We start from the raw sequence: 13427 nt of genomic DNA on the forward strand, positions 1-13427 counted from the left end.
TCAACTGACCCACGTTGTTTTCTAACCAAAAAGTAAAACTGGGGATTTTGGAAGAACATCATTCTCTAAAGATTACTGCTTCTTCAGGAATATTTTGGCCTCGGTGGCTGATCAGCGAGTGAACAAAGAGCTAATTGCCAGCCAGGGTCCTGGATGGATTTCAGAGCTCGGGGGTTGGCCTCTTGTTTAGAGGGGGGCGGGGCTGGTCAGAGGACAATTGAAAGGGGCTTTTTGTTCTTCTGGGCTAAGTTAAGCCATGTGCCTCTCTTTCTAGGAGTGTTGGTCTGGCCAATCAGAGCCACGTCAGTCCCACTCACTTCCTGCCGACCTTTCGACACCGACAGATGTTTTTTCTTACAAGTGTCATTAGGCCTCTCTACTCGCTGACCTCATCAAATTGTATTGAGGCCATTTTCATAAGTTTTGTTTCTAAAAATCCATTTAACCCTTGCTGAGTTCCCCTCTGAGAATAAGAACACTCCGCCTCCTGTTTCAGCCCCTCTCTCTTCTGTCCCCGGACCTGCTGGGGGGAGCTGAGCCCACCCTGGATCCCACAGAGCCTGGCAGATCCACAGAGGGCAGCAATGGCTTCCACCAAAGGGTGTAACGGAGACTCACCAACCAAAAATGCAGTGAAGGACCCAAAACGTCCCTGTGAGGGAGCCTTCCAGAGTCTTCAGGCTTTGCATCAGGGGCCACAGTGTGACTGGGAGGCAGGTCCCCAGTAAGTACACCTCCCCTGTGACCTGGACAAGCCATTCCCTGTGGCGGGGTTGGCAGGAATCAAACTGGGGGACCCAGGCCCATGGAAGTTTCTGTAGCTGACACCCCTCGTCCAAGACAGCAGACCACCATCTGACCAGAGGCTGGATCTGTTCTGGAGGCAGGAAGACGGTGTTGGTATTTTGGCCTTCACACAAAACTGACATAGAGAGTAGATCCAGGAGAGAAGGAGTTTTGAGCCACGGTACCCGACTTCTTGGAGCCCTGGGTTGTGACTTTATCTGAAAGGGTTTGGGCTTCCTCTGGGCTCACTCTTCTGAAGGTGCCTGGGGTGAGGGTTGCACCTCTGTCCTGTGAGCACCTGGGATGTTGGGGGCTTGCTCGAAGCCTCGCCCAGAGCAGGTGTGGTCACCGAGATGAGTAATTGTGCGGGGCATGTTCTCCGCAGTGTAGATGCCTTAGTTGTTGAATTCAGGGCAGCAGACCGTGTTTTCGGGCTATTGGTGTGCATGTTAGGTGAGCACTGGGAGCCGTACCTGCCACGCGTCAGGCGCTCTGTGAGTGTAGCTGCTGTTAAACTAACACGTGGGGGTGAAAACTGTACAGTGGGAGGCGCCCCACACAGACCCAGCCCCACTCCTCCGAGGAGCCCTGCCGAGGGCTGGGTCCCTTTCCCTCTGGACTTTGGTGAGTTTACCGACCAGCTTTCCCTTCTCTGTTTGGCTCAACTGTGTCTTGGCTTCCTTACGGGGCTGCTTCCTCTTTCAGGGCTGGGGGCTCCCCCGGGAAGGGGCTGGGCATGTTAGATGTGCTTCAGGACTGGGGGTGTGGCTAAACACGACGTAGGCCTGCTTTCTACCTGGCTGGTGTGCCTGGAGCCGGCTCCTGGGCTTCCGGATTTTTGCACCAACAATGCCTCTGTAGAGCGGCTGGGGTGACCTGGGAGTTATAGGGGGTGAGTAGAAATACAAGCTAGGAGTTGAGTCTCGGGCTGTCTATCTGTGAGGGAGGCAGAATGTTCCAGAAATGCCCTGGTTCCAAGAAACCACCACGGGCCACGCGAGCCTATGTGGACGTGTGTATGTGCGCGCGCATGTGTGTTACACCCCATGCCTTTTTTGCCCCTTGGATTCCGGGCAGGCTTGCTGGTATCTAAGCTCCCCTCTGCCCTTTCACATGGCAGGAAACTCTGAAACTCTTTGCCGACTGCCTTTCATGTTACCTGCCTCCTTTTTCCTCTGATTCGGGTAGCTCAACTTAAATAGTAGTTGCAGTTCAAGGACTTTTAAGAACAAGAAAGCAAGAGGGCCTGTTTATCCAGTGCATTCCCATGCAGAGGGTGGCCTTGAAGGCTGCATTCCTTTTTTTTCTTTTTTTTTCTCTTTATTATTTGACTTGATCCAGAGAAATAGTTTTATTTTTAAAAATATGGAACTCTTCATGAATTTGTGTGTCATCCTCGCACACGGGCCATGCTAATCTTCTCTGTATCGTTCCAGTTTTAGTATATGTGCTACCGAAGTGAGCACGAAGGCTACGTTCTTAACGTGGGGCCCCGTCTTGGATAGAGCTTTTTAATGTCCCGTGTTTATGGGTGTGCATGAGTTGGAGTGGAGACCCCAAGGTGCCCTAGTTAACTCTGTGTGTTGAGCGCAGCCCTGGAATTTATTGAAGCATCTGGGGTAAGTGAAAATCACAGCAGACTTTCCGTTCTCCAGTGGGCATGGTTGAGCTGCGGAGAATGGAGTTTGCCCTAGAGTTTGCAGAGCTGGATACGTCACAGACACACCTCGTGTCAGCGTGGGCAGCTGAGGATTTACAGCATTTAGACGGCTTTTTGTTAGCATTCTCTGTCCTGTAGGTAATAGAAACTTGGCACCATTGCAGTACAAATGTATCACCGTTTTGGTCTTTCCTGTTGAACTGACCATATCGGTGACCACGGTAAATTTATTAGACTGGGTTGTCTATTACTGTGTGACAAACTACCTCAAAACTTAGAGTCTTAGGACAGCAAAACCATACCTCAGAGTTTCCTAGGGTCAGGAACCCAACACACCTCAGCTCGGTGCCCTGGCCAGGGTCTCTCATGTTGCCGTCAGGGTGTCAGCCTGAGTTGATACCTCCCCTGAAGGCACAGCTGGAGGAGGTCACGTAGGTGATTGTTGGTGGATTTGGTTCCTCAGTGGCCACCTCAGTTCTTTGGGCCTCTCCACGAAGCAGCCCACAGATGGCAGCTGGATCCCAGGGTTGGGGGAGATGCCCAAGACAGCAATGTCGCAGCCCCCCCACCCCCACCCCACCTGCCTGTTGTTATTATCAAGTCTGTTTGTTAGAAACAGAGAGTACACAGGACACAGATACCAAGAGGTGGGGATCGCTAGGGGCCATGTGTGTTGATTCTTTTTCTGGCTTCCATAGCAAGGATGGAATCTGCCCCAAGCAGAGAGGGGGCAGGTCATAGGCCTCTTAGGAACAGTCGTGGCTCTGAAATCCTCCATGGACCCCTGACAACTCAACACCCCCTCCCCACTGTTCCCTGGGTGCCCCTATGCCAGCAGTGGGGTGCTGTGCAGAGCTGACACGTCACCGGGGTTGTGGGTCTGGGTACCCCCTGCAGGAGCTGGATGAGTCACAGAGACCTGCCCCTGCTGCCGTCGTGGGAGTCCTGCGCAGTGTCATGTCCTGTGCTGGGTCCTTGGTTCCTCGTGTTGCTGAGCACCCCTAGGCATGAAGAGCATCCCCGGCCAGCGCCCCTGCCTCACAGACAGGGAATCCTCTTGCTTGCGTGCTGGGTTGTGTGTATTCATACAGTCAGAAGCGACCTCCGTTCAGAGTTTCCCAGAACCTTAGGAAGCGTGGAGAGGTACAGGCTGCCCCAGCACAGTTTTAACGGAGCCCATTAGAGTCACAGCGTCCAGCCTGAGTCCAGGATCCCTGACTCTGAAGGAGAAACACATCTTGTTACTGTGGATGGAATTCAGATCCCTAAGGGAGCTTCGCGCTAGACTGTTATCACTCAGACTCTGGTGCTCAAGGCACAGCCTAGTCACCTGCGTGCTGGCGTCCCGAGGGGCCGTGTGGACTCCTGGGCAGATTCCTGCCTCCTCGGAAGCATGGTCCGCCAGTGCCTGACCGAGGAGAAGGGACAGGGCAGTGTGGGACCACCCTTCTCCCCACCCCTGGCATCAGGGTGGAGACATCTACCCTTTGCTAACGCAGAGGACACAGTGGCAGTGTGTCTAGAGCAATCTTTGGATTTGGGGAGCAGAACACAGTTTAAAGCAAAGTACGGTTGGGACAGTTTTCTTTGTGTCTCTCCCTTGAAAACACAGGTCTCTCTGTCTCACGGGAGGCCACTCCTCAAGAGTTACAGGAGGTTGGTGTTGGGCCCATAGCCCCTTCCTTCCCCCCTGCAGCCAGGCCCAATGCCTGGCAGAGCAGCCCCTGGGGTACAGCTGTGGGCGTGTCCGTATTTGTTGCGTTTTTGGGGCACGTGGCTGGGTGTGGTTTGAGTTGGCGCTCTGTAGTAAAGCCAGGACCCATGACAAATCACACCCCGCAGAGGCCGCCTCTTCACCACAACCAGGCTTCCCTCCAAGGCGGTCCTGAGCTTCCCTAAGCATCATTGGTGCAAGATCCCAGAGGGGTTTCTGGGGGTGGCCACCCCAATATCATCAGTAGGCGTGACGTGGTTTGCTAGGGCTTCATAACAAAGCACCACCAACTGGGTGGTTTAAACCACAGAAATATACTGTCACACAGTTCTGGAGGGCAGAAATCTTGAGACCAAGGTGTCAGGCTTGGTTTCTTCTGAGAGCTGGGAGGGAAGGCTCTATTCCAGGTTTCTCTTCTTGGTTTGTAGATGGCCGTCTTCTCCCTGTGTCTTCGTGCGGTCTTCTGTCCATATCTCTGTCTAAATTTCCCGTTTTTAGAAGAACCTCCACTCACCTTGGATTAGGGCCTTAGTTTAACTTGATTACCTCTATAAAGACTCTGTCTCAATAGGGTGACTGAGGTACTGGGGCTTAGGACTTCAGCATAATGGGCAGTGGAGGGGGGCATAATTCAATCCATAACAAGGCAGTATGGCTGTGGGCAGCTAGTAGAAAATGTGTGTTAGGCCTTTGGGGGTCCGTACACTGACGCTGAGCCCACCGACGAGCAGTTTGGACTCCCAAGGCAGGAAGCACGGTGCTGCAGGCAGGGGGGGCGGTCCGGAGCCTGCCTTTCCCCAGAAGGTCATCCTGTGTCGTTTCCATGGGTTGTCTGGTCTGGGGACATGAACATAGTGTCCAGATGTCTGACTCCCTGGAGCCTCTTTCCCCTGTCTGTTCTTGGTCCGTATCTGTTCTTGGTCTGGTGGGGCCCCCGTAAGTTAGCTCAGAGCAGATTTTTTTTTTTTTTTTTTTAATGAGGATCTTGAATCAGATGCGTATGTTTTGATTGATTGATTGATTGATTGATTTTGGCTGTGTTGCGTCTTCGTTTCTGTGCGAGGGCTTTCTCCAGTTGTGGCAAGTGGGGGCCACTCTTCATCGCGATGTGCGGGCCTCTCTCGTTGCGGAGCACAGGCTCCAAACGCGCAGGCTCAGCAGTTGTGGCTCACGGGCCCAGCCGCTCCGCGGCATGTGGGATCTTCCCAGGCCAGGGCTCGAACCCGTGTCCCCTGCATTAGCAGGCAGACTCTCAACCACTGCGCCACCAGGGAAGCCCCCAGAGCAGATTTTTAAATGCCCATCACATTGTCAGGAGTTCTTTAATAGGATTTCATGTGAAATGGGGATCCTTGGGCATTAGCACACGGTCAGCTGTAATTGTCTAAACAGGCGACTGTACTCACAAGTGCCCCCATCCTCCCTAACCATCCCAGTGTTCGCCCTGTCGGTGAAGAATCCAGTTGTTCATGACAGGAGTCACACCTAGAAAATTCTCACGGGGAGCTTTGCTGCCTCCTCTCCCCTGTTCCAGCAACCACTCTGCACCAAGTGAGATTTTAGCCATAGCACAGAACATTCGGGGCTGCAATCAATGCAAAAATGGCATCCTTTACCCACCAAAGCCTTGGAGGCCAGCCAGGAGTCCATAATAAAACAGGTGAAATAATTCAAGAAGACTGTTTAACCTCAGGAATACCCTGAAATTAACAAAAACAAAAGAAGCTAGTTAGCGGCTCCCTTCTTTACTTCTAGAATTTGATCAGCAAAGATGAAATCGTGTGACGCACAAGTGTCACCCGCTTCTCCTCCCCAGCCCGGCCTCCAGCCACCCACTCCCCTCGGTGGCCGGCGTGGATCCGAACAAAGCCTGCCTCCCCCTGGGTTCCGTTACATTCCTCATCCTCCACATTAAGACCGTGTTAAGCGAAATGAATGGCTGCAAGTTGTATTTCGTATTGTTAAATAGCTACATAGAAGATTAAGATTTTCCTTTCTATGACTCAGGTTAAAAAGATAAGGTCTGGGAAGAACCGCTCTTCCATCGAAAGACTTTCTGTAGCTCGGGATGTGTGATTCCCGCCTCACATTTCCAGAAAACTCTTGTGTGAGAACTGTGGGCTTCTGAATGCCTCCATGGCTACAGCCCAGTGGCTTTCCTTGTACAGAAACGTTACGACGGAATTTGGATATTTGTAAAGGCCCAGACGCAGAATATCTGTCGTCATGAAACAAAGTTATTACTCTGCTCCCAAGGCCTGAGTTGGCTTTCCTGCGTGTCTGCCTTTGTGCCAGCGGCACCTCCTTGAAATAAAGGATGGGCCGCCGCCCCCTCCCCCCTCCCCCCCGGCACGTGGAACACTCCTGTCCCTTGCCATGCCCTAGAGTGATGCCCTGGGACCTGGGAGGTGATGGGCTGAGCTGTATGAGGGTCGTGCCCAGGTCCTGGGAAGCTCTCTCTTCCCAGCTTGCCTGCGCACCTCAGGCTAGGCTGCAGGTCTGGAGCAGGGTTGCTCAGAAGCCTTTACTGGGTTTGGTTCTTGATTGGCCATTATGTGACCTGTCCGGTACTGAACTTGGGATGCTGGGTCCCTACTCCCTCAGGCACATGGTCAGGTTTGGAGTGAGCTCTTCTGCTTGTGTTTGAGATAATCTTTCCGGACACTTGCTTTCTGAAAACAGACAAAGAGTCCCAGCCGTCCGTCCTTCGCATTGATGATAACTTTATCTCTCCTGGACCAGTTTAAACCCCCTCTCCTGTCAGCCTGACCTGGGCCTTACCTGCTGGCCTCTCTTAGCCTCACCTAGGCCACCAGGTAGCCCACGTGCCTCACTGGGTTGTCCACCCTGAAGTGGGCTGTACAGAGTACCCTCCCCCAGGAGGTCAAAGCGAATCTCACTTAATGTGGCTTGGAACAAGATGGGCAGGAGCTTGTGGTGTCAGGCGCAAGGCAAGAAGGGCAGAGAGGCTCATCCAGAAGGCTTCCTGGAGAAGGCAGAATCCCACCCCTGGATCTCTGTGTGGGGTCCTTCCAAAGGTATCTCCTGCCGTGTCAGGTCAAGACTAAGCCGTGTGGTCCAGTGGCATCTGTTGCTATGGCGCCCTTGGCTTTGAAATGGTAGTGAGAAAGGATGCTGGTCCTGTGGAGGTGTGGGGGTTGGATGGGGCGTGTGTGTCCCCTACTTCAGCACTGATGGACTGCACCAGCCCCTCCTTTACTTCTCCATCCTGAACCATTTGGGTGCCCTGCAGGTGTGGAGAAGAGAGCTGATTTACCGCATCAGTGTGTCGGCTTCTTAGAACTTGGTGATCAGAAAAGACTAGACAGGTCAGCTGTCCCTCTGCGGTGGTCAGCCTGGCCTGTAGAAGCCAGCATCCATAAAGGTTGCGACCTTCAGGTTCAGGGGCCCGGAGACAAGGCCCCACCTCCCAGCCGGTGCCACTGGCCAGAATCAGTTCCTGAATAAGGTTGGAAAAATCTGTTTTTTTCCACCTTCTTCTCCAAATTAATGTCTACTGAAAAGGTTGTGTATCCTGAGGTCATACATGTTTCACAACAAACAGATCCCGGGTTGAGGAGAACTGAGCAATCGCCAGGTAAGCAGGTGTGTGTGGTGCCCCGGGAGCTGTGGTTTGTAATGGAAACCTGGACGCCCTTTGCCCAGGCCCACCTCAAGCCTTTCCTCTCTTTGTAAATTACGTCTCTGCCAAGTTGTTTCATCTTTCGTCACTGTAGCTCCTTCCTCGTTGATGTATCTTTACACAGGAAGCATGGATATAATGGAAAATCATCCTTCAGGGTGGCCCATGGCCTTTCTTGGATCAGGACCCCAAGCCCATGGCTGAGAGCCTCCCTGCTCGGTGACCCGCCTCTCCAGTGCCTGAACTTCAGCTCTGAAAGGGCGAACCTCAGTTGCCAGCCTAGGAGATAGACAGCAGGAGGGCAGTCGCTGTGTTCCTCTCCCTTGGCTGGTCCTGTTCCTAAGGCTAAACACCTGTTGCTTTCAGGGAGACTGGAGGTCTCTTCTGTCCCTTTTGCATCCTGAGATTGAGGGGACATGCAGTGTGTCATCCTGAAGCCATCTCAGACCTTTCCTTTTGTGGGTATCTGGTCTCACTTTCTCCAGGTTCTTGCAGAGTCCAAGTTGGGATTGAGATGAGCAAGGCGAGCCTTGGCAAAGCAGCTCAGGTTTCTGCAGCCTCGGGAAGGCCGTGCAGGGTGTGCAGTGCCCTCTGCTGGCCAAAGGGCCCCATCGCTGGGCGCCAGGCCTCCTCTGGGTGGACCTGCTCCAGGGAAGGGCTTGAACAGAAGGTGGGCCCTCACTGGTGGTTTCCACTGGCTTTGGGAGTGAGTCGAGACTGCAGAGCTCATGCCGTTGCACGTTTCCAGACTGCACAGTGTCAAGAGACACATGGGCTGGGATCTCACAAGGACAGCAAAGCAGTTGTGTTGCCTAAGGAAAGTGGACACTCCGAGTAGCCAGTCTAGGATTTAGGGCCTCCCAGTAGCAAGAAATCAACAGGCAGACATCTTCAAAAATCTCAGGGGCTTCCCTGGTGGCGCAGTGGTTAAGAATCTGCCTGCCAGTGCAGGGGACACGGGTTTGAGCCCTGGTCCGGGAAGATCCCACATGCTGCGGAGCAACTAAGCCCGTGCGCCACAACTACTGAGCCTGCGCTCCAGAGCCCGCGAGCCACAACTACTGAGCCCATGTGCTGCAACTACTGAAGCCCACGCGCCTAGAGCCCGTGCTCAACAACAAGAGAAGCCACCGCAATGAGAAGCCCGTGCACCACAACGAAGAGTAGCCCCCGCTCGCCGCAACTCCGAGAAAGCCCACGTGCAGCAACAAAGACCCAATGCCGCAATTAAAAAAAAAAAAAAGAATCTCACATCAAGATTTTTAAACATTTAAGATCTCATCATTGCTGTTTGTTTGATAACCAACTAATTCCTTTAAATACAAGTGCAATTCATATATGTTAGAATAAGCCAAATAATCCAAAGTTGCCTTTAAAATGTTAAATCTTCTTTACTCCCCACCTGGCACCTCCACCTCCATTCCATAGACTGTTTTAAAGTTTAGCACAAGTTTAACATATAACCTCCAGTTAGCTGTCTCCTGGTGGCTCCTGCCTTGGTGGCCCCCAGGTCCAAGCCCCTAGTGGCCATCAGTTATCCAAGCTTTTATTCTGCACTGGACCACAGCAAATGGATGTGGGTGCACAGGCGTTTCACAGCCTGCAGACATCACCTTCAGGTGACCTTTGGGGCACAGAGTGGCCACCCCCAAACCTCACCACGCCAGTGCTCCTCTGCAGGCATTTTATGAGACCTTTCCAAACTTTCCGACGTTCTGGATTCTTCCCCTGTATGGTGTTCACTTTTACTGGCTCAGATATAAACTTGTTATAATAATTTCTTGCATGTAGTATGTAAAAAAGGATGGGGTCATCTGGTCAGGATGGAACTTCCTCTGTCCGCACAGAAATTGAGGATGCTCATCCCTTCACCCTATTCAACCAAACTTAGCTACAGATCAAAATTGCCAGAGGAGGAAAGGGTCAGAAAATTGGGAAGGGAAAAATTCATCCGTGTTTCTGTGATTCCTCATTCTCAACACAATGGAAATTAAAGGTGTCCTTTGACACCTCTTAATTCAGATGAAAGTTTGCTTATTTGCCTTTACCTCTTTGTTTCATTTTGTTTTGCTTTTATTTTTAAAGAATGCTTTAGTATTAGAACGAATGTATTTATTTATTTATTTATTTATTTTTTGAATGTATTTATTTTTAAAGCATATTTGTAAGTCAGGTGCTTTAAAAAAGTGTGAAAATCCTTACCACAGAAGCATCTTATTTTCTTCACCGACACTTAATTTTCATTATGACACAAATAAAACAGCCAATTAGGAAAATCATGAATTGTTTCTGCTCAAGTCCTCTGTTCTTGATGAAAGCTTTTAGCAAGCGAAAATATTTAGAATTCTTGAGTTTTGCATTTAACACCAGGAGATGTATTTTCTAAATCTAAACGAGGCAGAAGGATTCACTCAGAAATTATTTGCTGGCCGAGGAGGTCGTCCCAGGAAGCGTGGTTTTCACCTTGGCAGCCTCAGACCTCACAGGACGCTCCTCCACCAGCACTGGGATTCCACCTGCTAAAAGACTTGCTTTCTGTGTTTCATGGCTGTCACAAGCTCAACATAGATTACAGAGTCTTCATTTTTCATTTCTTTGTCTCCTTCAAAGCCCCAGAGAATATTTTGGTGGGGGTTAGACGGAAAAAAATAAAGTCACAGGCCCACAATTCCTTAACTTCACATCCAAACTGTAAAAGGTTCTGAAAACTTTAATTCTTTGTAACCCATTTGGTGGCAGATTTTGACCTGGCCTGAATTGTTGAATTGTATATTTGTGTGTGTGTGTGTGTGTGTGTGTGTGTGTGTGTGTGTATAATTATTTTTAATCTTCTGTATATTAATCCAGTTGGGTAAGCATGTTCATATGTCCTAGTATAGAAATGTCATTGCTTGGTTTGGGGGTCCATCATAATATGGTGTAAACACTGGCTTGCCCTTTTCAAATTCCATCTGAGTTCTGAAGCCTGCCTGGCCTCTGCTGTTGGAAAGGGCGGTGGCCCGGTGCTAATAGCTCTTGAGCTATCTGCACTTTTCTCTGGGACACTGGTGTTGCATCAGCCCCAGGGGATCAGAGGGTGGGGCCGTGGATCAGATGGAGGGCATGTGACCAGGGTGTGACCTTGTCACCCTAGGGCTGGGCTGCTGGGCATTCCCTGGGGAAATAGGAGCCGCCTTGCCCAATGGGGGAGGCTCCAGGAACCAGAGTGAAGCTCCCGTGTGTATTGAAGGGTCTTGCTGGTAACCCCTGGGGTGGGGGAGGGGAGCCGTCCCTGTGCACTTTTTAATGCCACTAGATGTCTGAACCATATGTTTCCCCTCCTCCCCCCAAAACCTAAATATGCCCCAAAGCTACTGAGTTATAATTAGGGAGCAGTAGTTGTTTTGGGACATTGACAAAATTGACTTCAGTAAACTCATATCCCAGAGCAGATCTTCCCCCAAAGCTTCTCTTTCTTCCTTAAAGTGTAGTTTTAATTATTTGTTATTAACTGGGCTATTATGTCAACCATTTAACCAAAGGCTAAGCCCATGTTTTTCCCACTGATCCCTCACCCCTGTAGAACGTTTCTTTTGTTCTATCTGGATTTTAATTGGTCCTTCAGGTATAGTTGACAAAACAAAACCCACATCCACCTGTTCAGGGGATTCTACCCAGCTTATCATCTGTTGTTCACCTTTGTTTGGCTTCTGAAGATTCTGGAAGAAGTTCTTTAGAGGTGGCCTGAAGCCCTGTGGCGTTCTTTGGGACTAGATGAAGAGTCAAGAGGGTGTTTTGGTCATTGGTGGGCCAGCGTCCTCAAGGCCCTATGAAAACACACTAACCCTGGGCATCTGCTGGATGGCACCCCACCTGCAGGGTCCTTGCCTGTGGCAGCAGGTGCTTGGTGTTGCCTTAACCTGGATGGTACCCTCCTGCTGGCTCATTCAGACGTTGGGGAATGGCCCTGTTGCCACATCAGGAGAGCCTTGTAGGCCATGGTAGAGGAGACCCAAGGAGTTATGTCATTCCTCTAGGGATCCCAGGCTCGGAAAGTTGGGAGACCTCGTGCACCAATGCTGCTGGGGCTGCAGGAGCTTCTTCTACTCGCCTTGGGTCGTGGGGCAACCTCTCAGCCTTTAAATCTCCCCCTGATCCCCACTTGCAGGTTTAACAGTGGAACGTATTCTGAAGATTCCTGGGGTTCACTTGGAGAACTTCGGCAATACTTGCTTAACTACAATAACATTAATTTATTAGCATATCGTAAAACTTGTTTTCTCTATTGACATAGTGTTTAAGTAGATTTCCTTAAAAGAATTGAAGGCTGTCCTCACGTTTAACTGGTTTTAGGGGAATTTTCATTTTGAAAGACATCGTTGAAGACATCATTTACTTTGTGTAAATTCCTTCTTCTGCCTAATCTTTACAAAGACTAGGAACCAGAATAAAGAAACTGAGGGGGTCTTAAAAACTTATTTGAGATGTTAAGAATGTAAATTAATGATGGCTGTGTTTCGGTGCACTGCAGTGCTTTGGTCCTGGCAGGCGGGGCTGCTAACGGTCATTCAGGAAAGATAATCTGCCCAGATTTTAGACGGTGATTGATGAGGGGGAACCTTTTGTTTTTCACGACCTCACTTTTGGGTGTTTTGCATTTGTTTGTAAAATGAAGTCTTCCTTTTTGTTCTCTCTTTTCTTAACTCTCATGCTTCTCTTTGAAGCCCACAAGTGGACAAATCTTCCATACCTGTATCTTCTTTCTAGTAATCAAGAATCTCTTAAGTAGCTTTCTTGTGCAAGCATCTTTCTCCCCTTCTGAAATAAGTTGAATTCCCTGACACCAAACCTTTCAGCCCTAGATCACACCCCTCGTTTCAAGCTAACAGAACTTTAGGTAGACCTTTCTGTGGTTTGCCCTGTGATTTTGGTATCTCTTTTGGGAGAGAAGGCAGTGTTTTTTTCTTGTAAGGTTTGTCAGCGGTACACCCTTCCTACCTGTGAAAAGACCTGAATTTCCTTTTGACCTTTCTGAGTTTCCCCGAGGTTTACCTCCAGCCTCAGCAGGAGGGATGCCCCTGTGTGCCTGGGGCCCGCATCCAAGGGGGCCTGTCATCAGAGGAAGGCACGAGTGGTTCTTAGAGGCCTGCTGTTGGGCACCGAATGTTTTCCTGCGTGTTCTCCTCTGATCCTCACAGCCACTTTGGAACATAAGCAGCAGCGTCTGCACTGTACAAACATGGAGCCTGCTAATGCAGTCATTTTGCAAGTAGGTTCTAGAACTCTCTTCCCACCCACAAATATGGTGTGGGGGTTTGCAAGTTCAGTCAAAGTGAGACAGCGTAATACATCCCCCTCTGCTTTTTCTTCCCTATGTGGACCTTTATCTATTGTGGTTAAACATTGACCAGATAGTGTCAATGGATGATAGTAGTGATAACTTCTGTGGCGAAAAGTTAGTGATTTATGAGTGGAGACTGGGGTAAAGTAAAGGCAGCGGTGGGCTTCCGTTAGGGGGCCCCGCTGAGGGCGCCCAGGGCCAGGGTGGATAGCCATGGTGCTGGCATTCTTGGCATGGACACCAGCCAGGCACCGCTGCTCACAGCTCAGCTCTGAGGAGGGCCTGTCCCTGTCCTTAGGAAGAG

General features: G+C 50.4%; 1 protein-coding gene and 1 non-coding gene across 7 annotated transcripts in view; one reads left to right on the forward strand and one right to left on the reverse strand.

The window, feature by feature from the left end:
• The window catches only part of CTBP2 (C-terminal binding protein 2), a 164435-nt gene that overhangs the window by 96376 nt on the left and 54632 nt on the right, over nt 1–13427 (forward strand). The gene's annotated exons all lie outside the window — the stretch shown is intronic.
• On the reverse strand, nt 2146–2252 carry LOC114236614 (U6 spliceosomal RNA). The gene has a single exon (XR_003622527.1). It is a non-coding gene; the product is annotated as a U6 spliceosomal RNA (small nuclear RNA).

The sequence above is a fragment of the Balaenoptera acutorostrata genome, chromosome 16 (genome assembly GCF_949987535.1).
Source record: "Balaenoptera acutorostrata chromosome 16, mBalAcu1.1, whole genome shotgun sequence".
NCBI lineage: Eukaryota > Metazoa > Chordata > Mammalia > Artiodactyla > Balaenopteridae > Balaenoptera > Balaenoptera acutorostrata.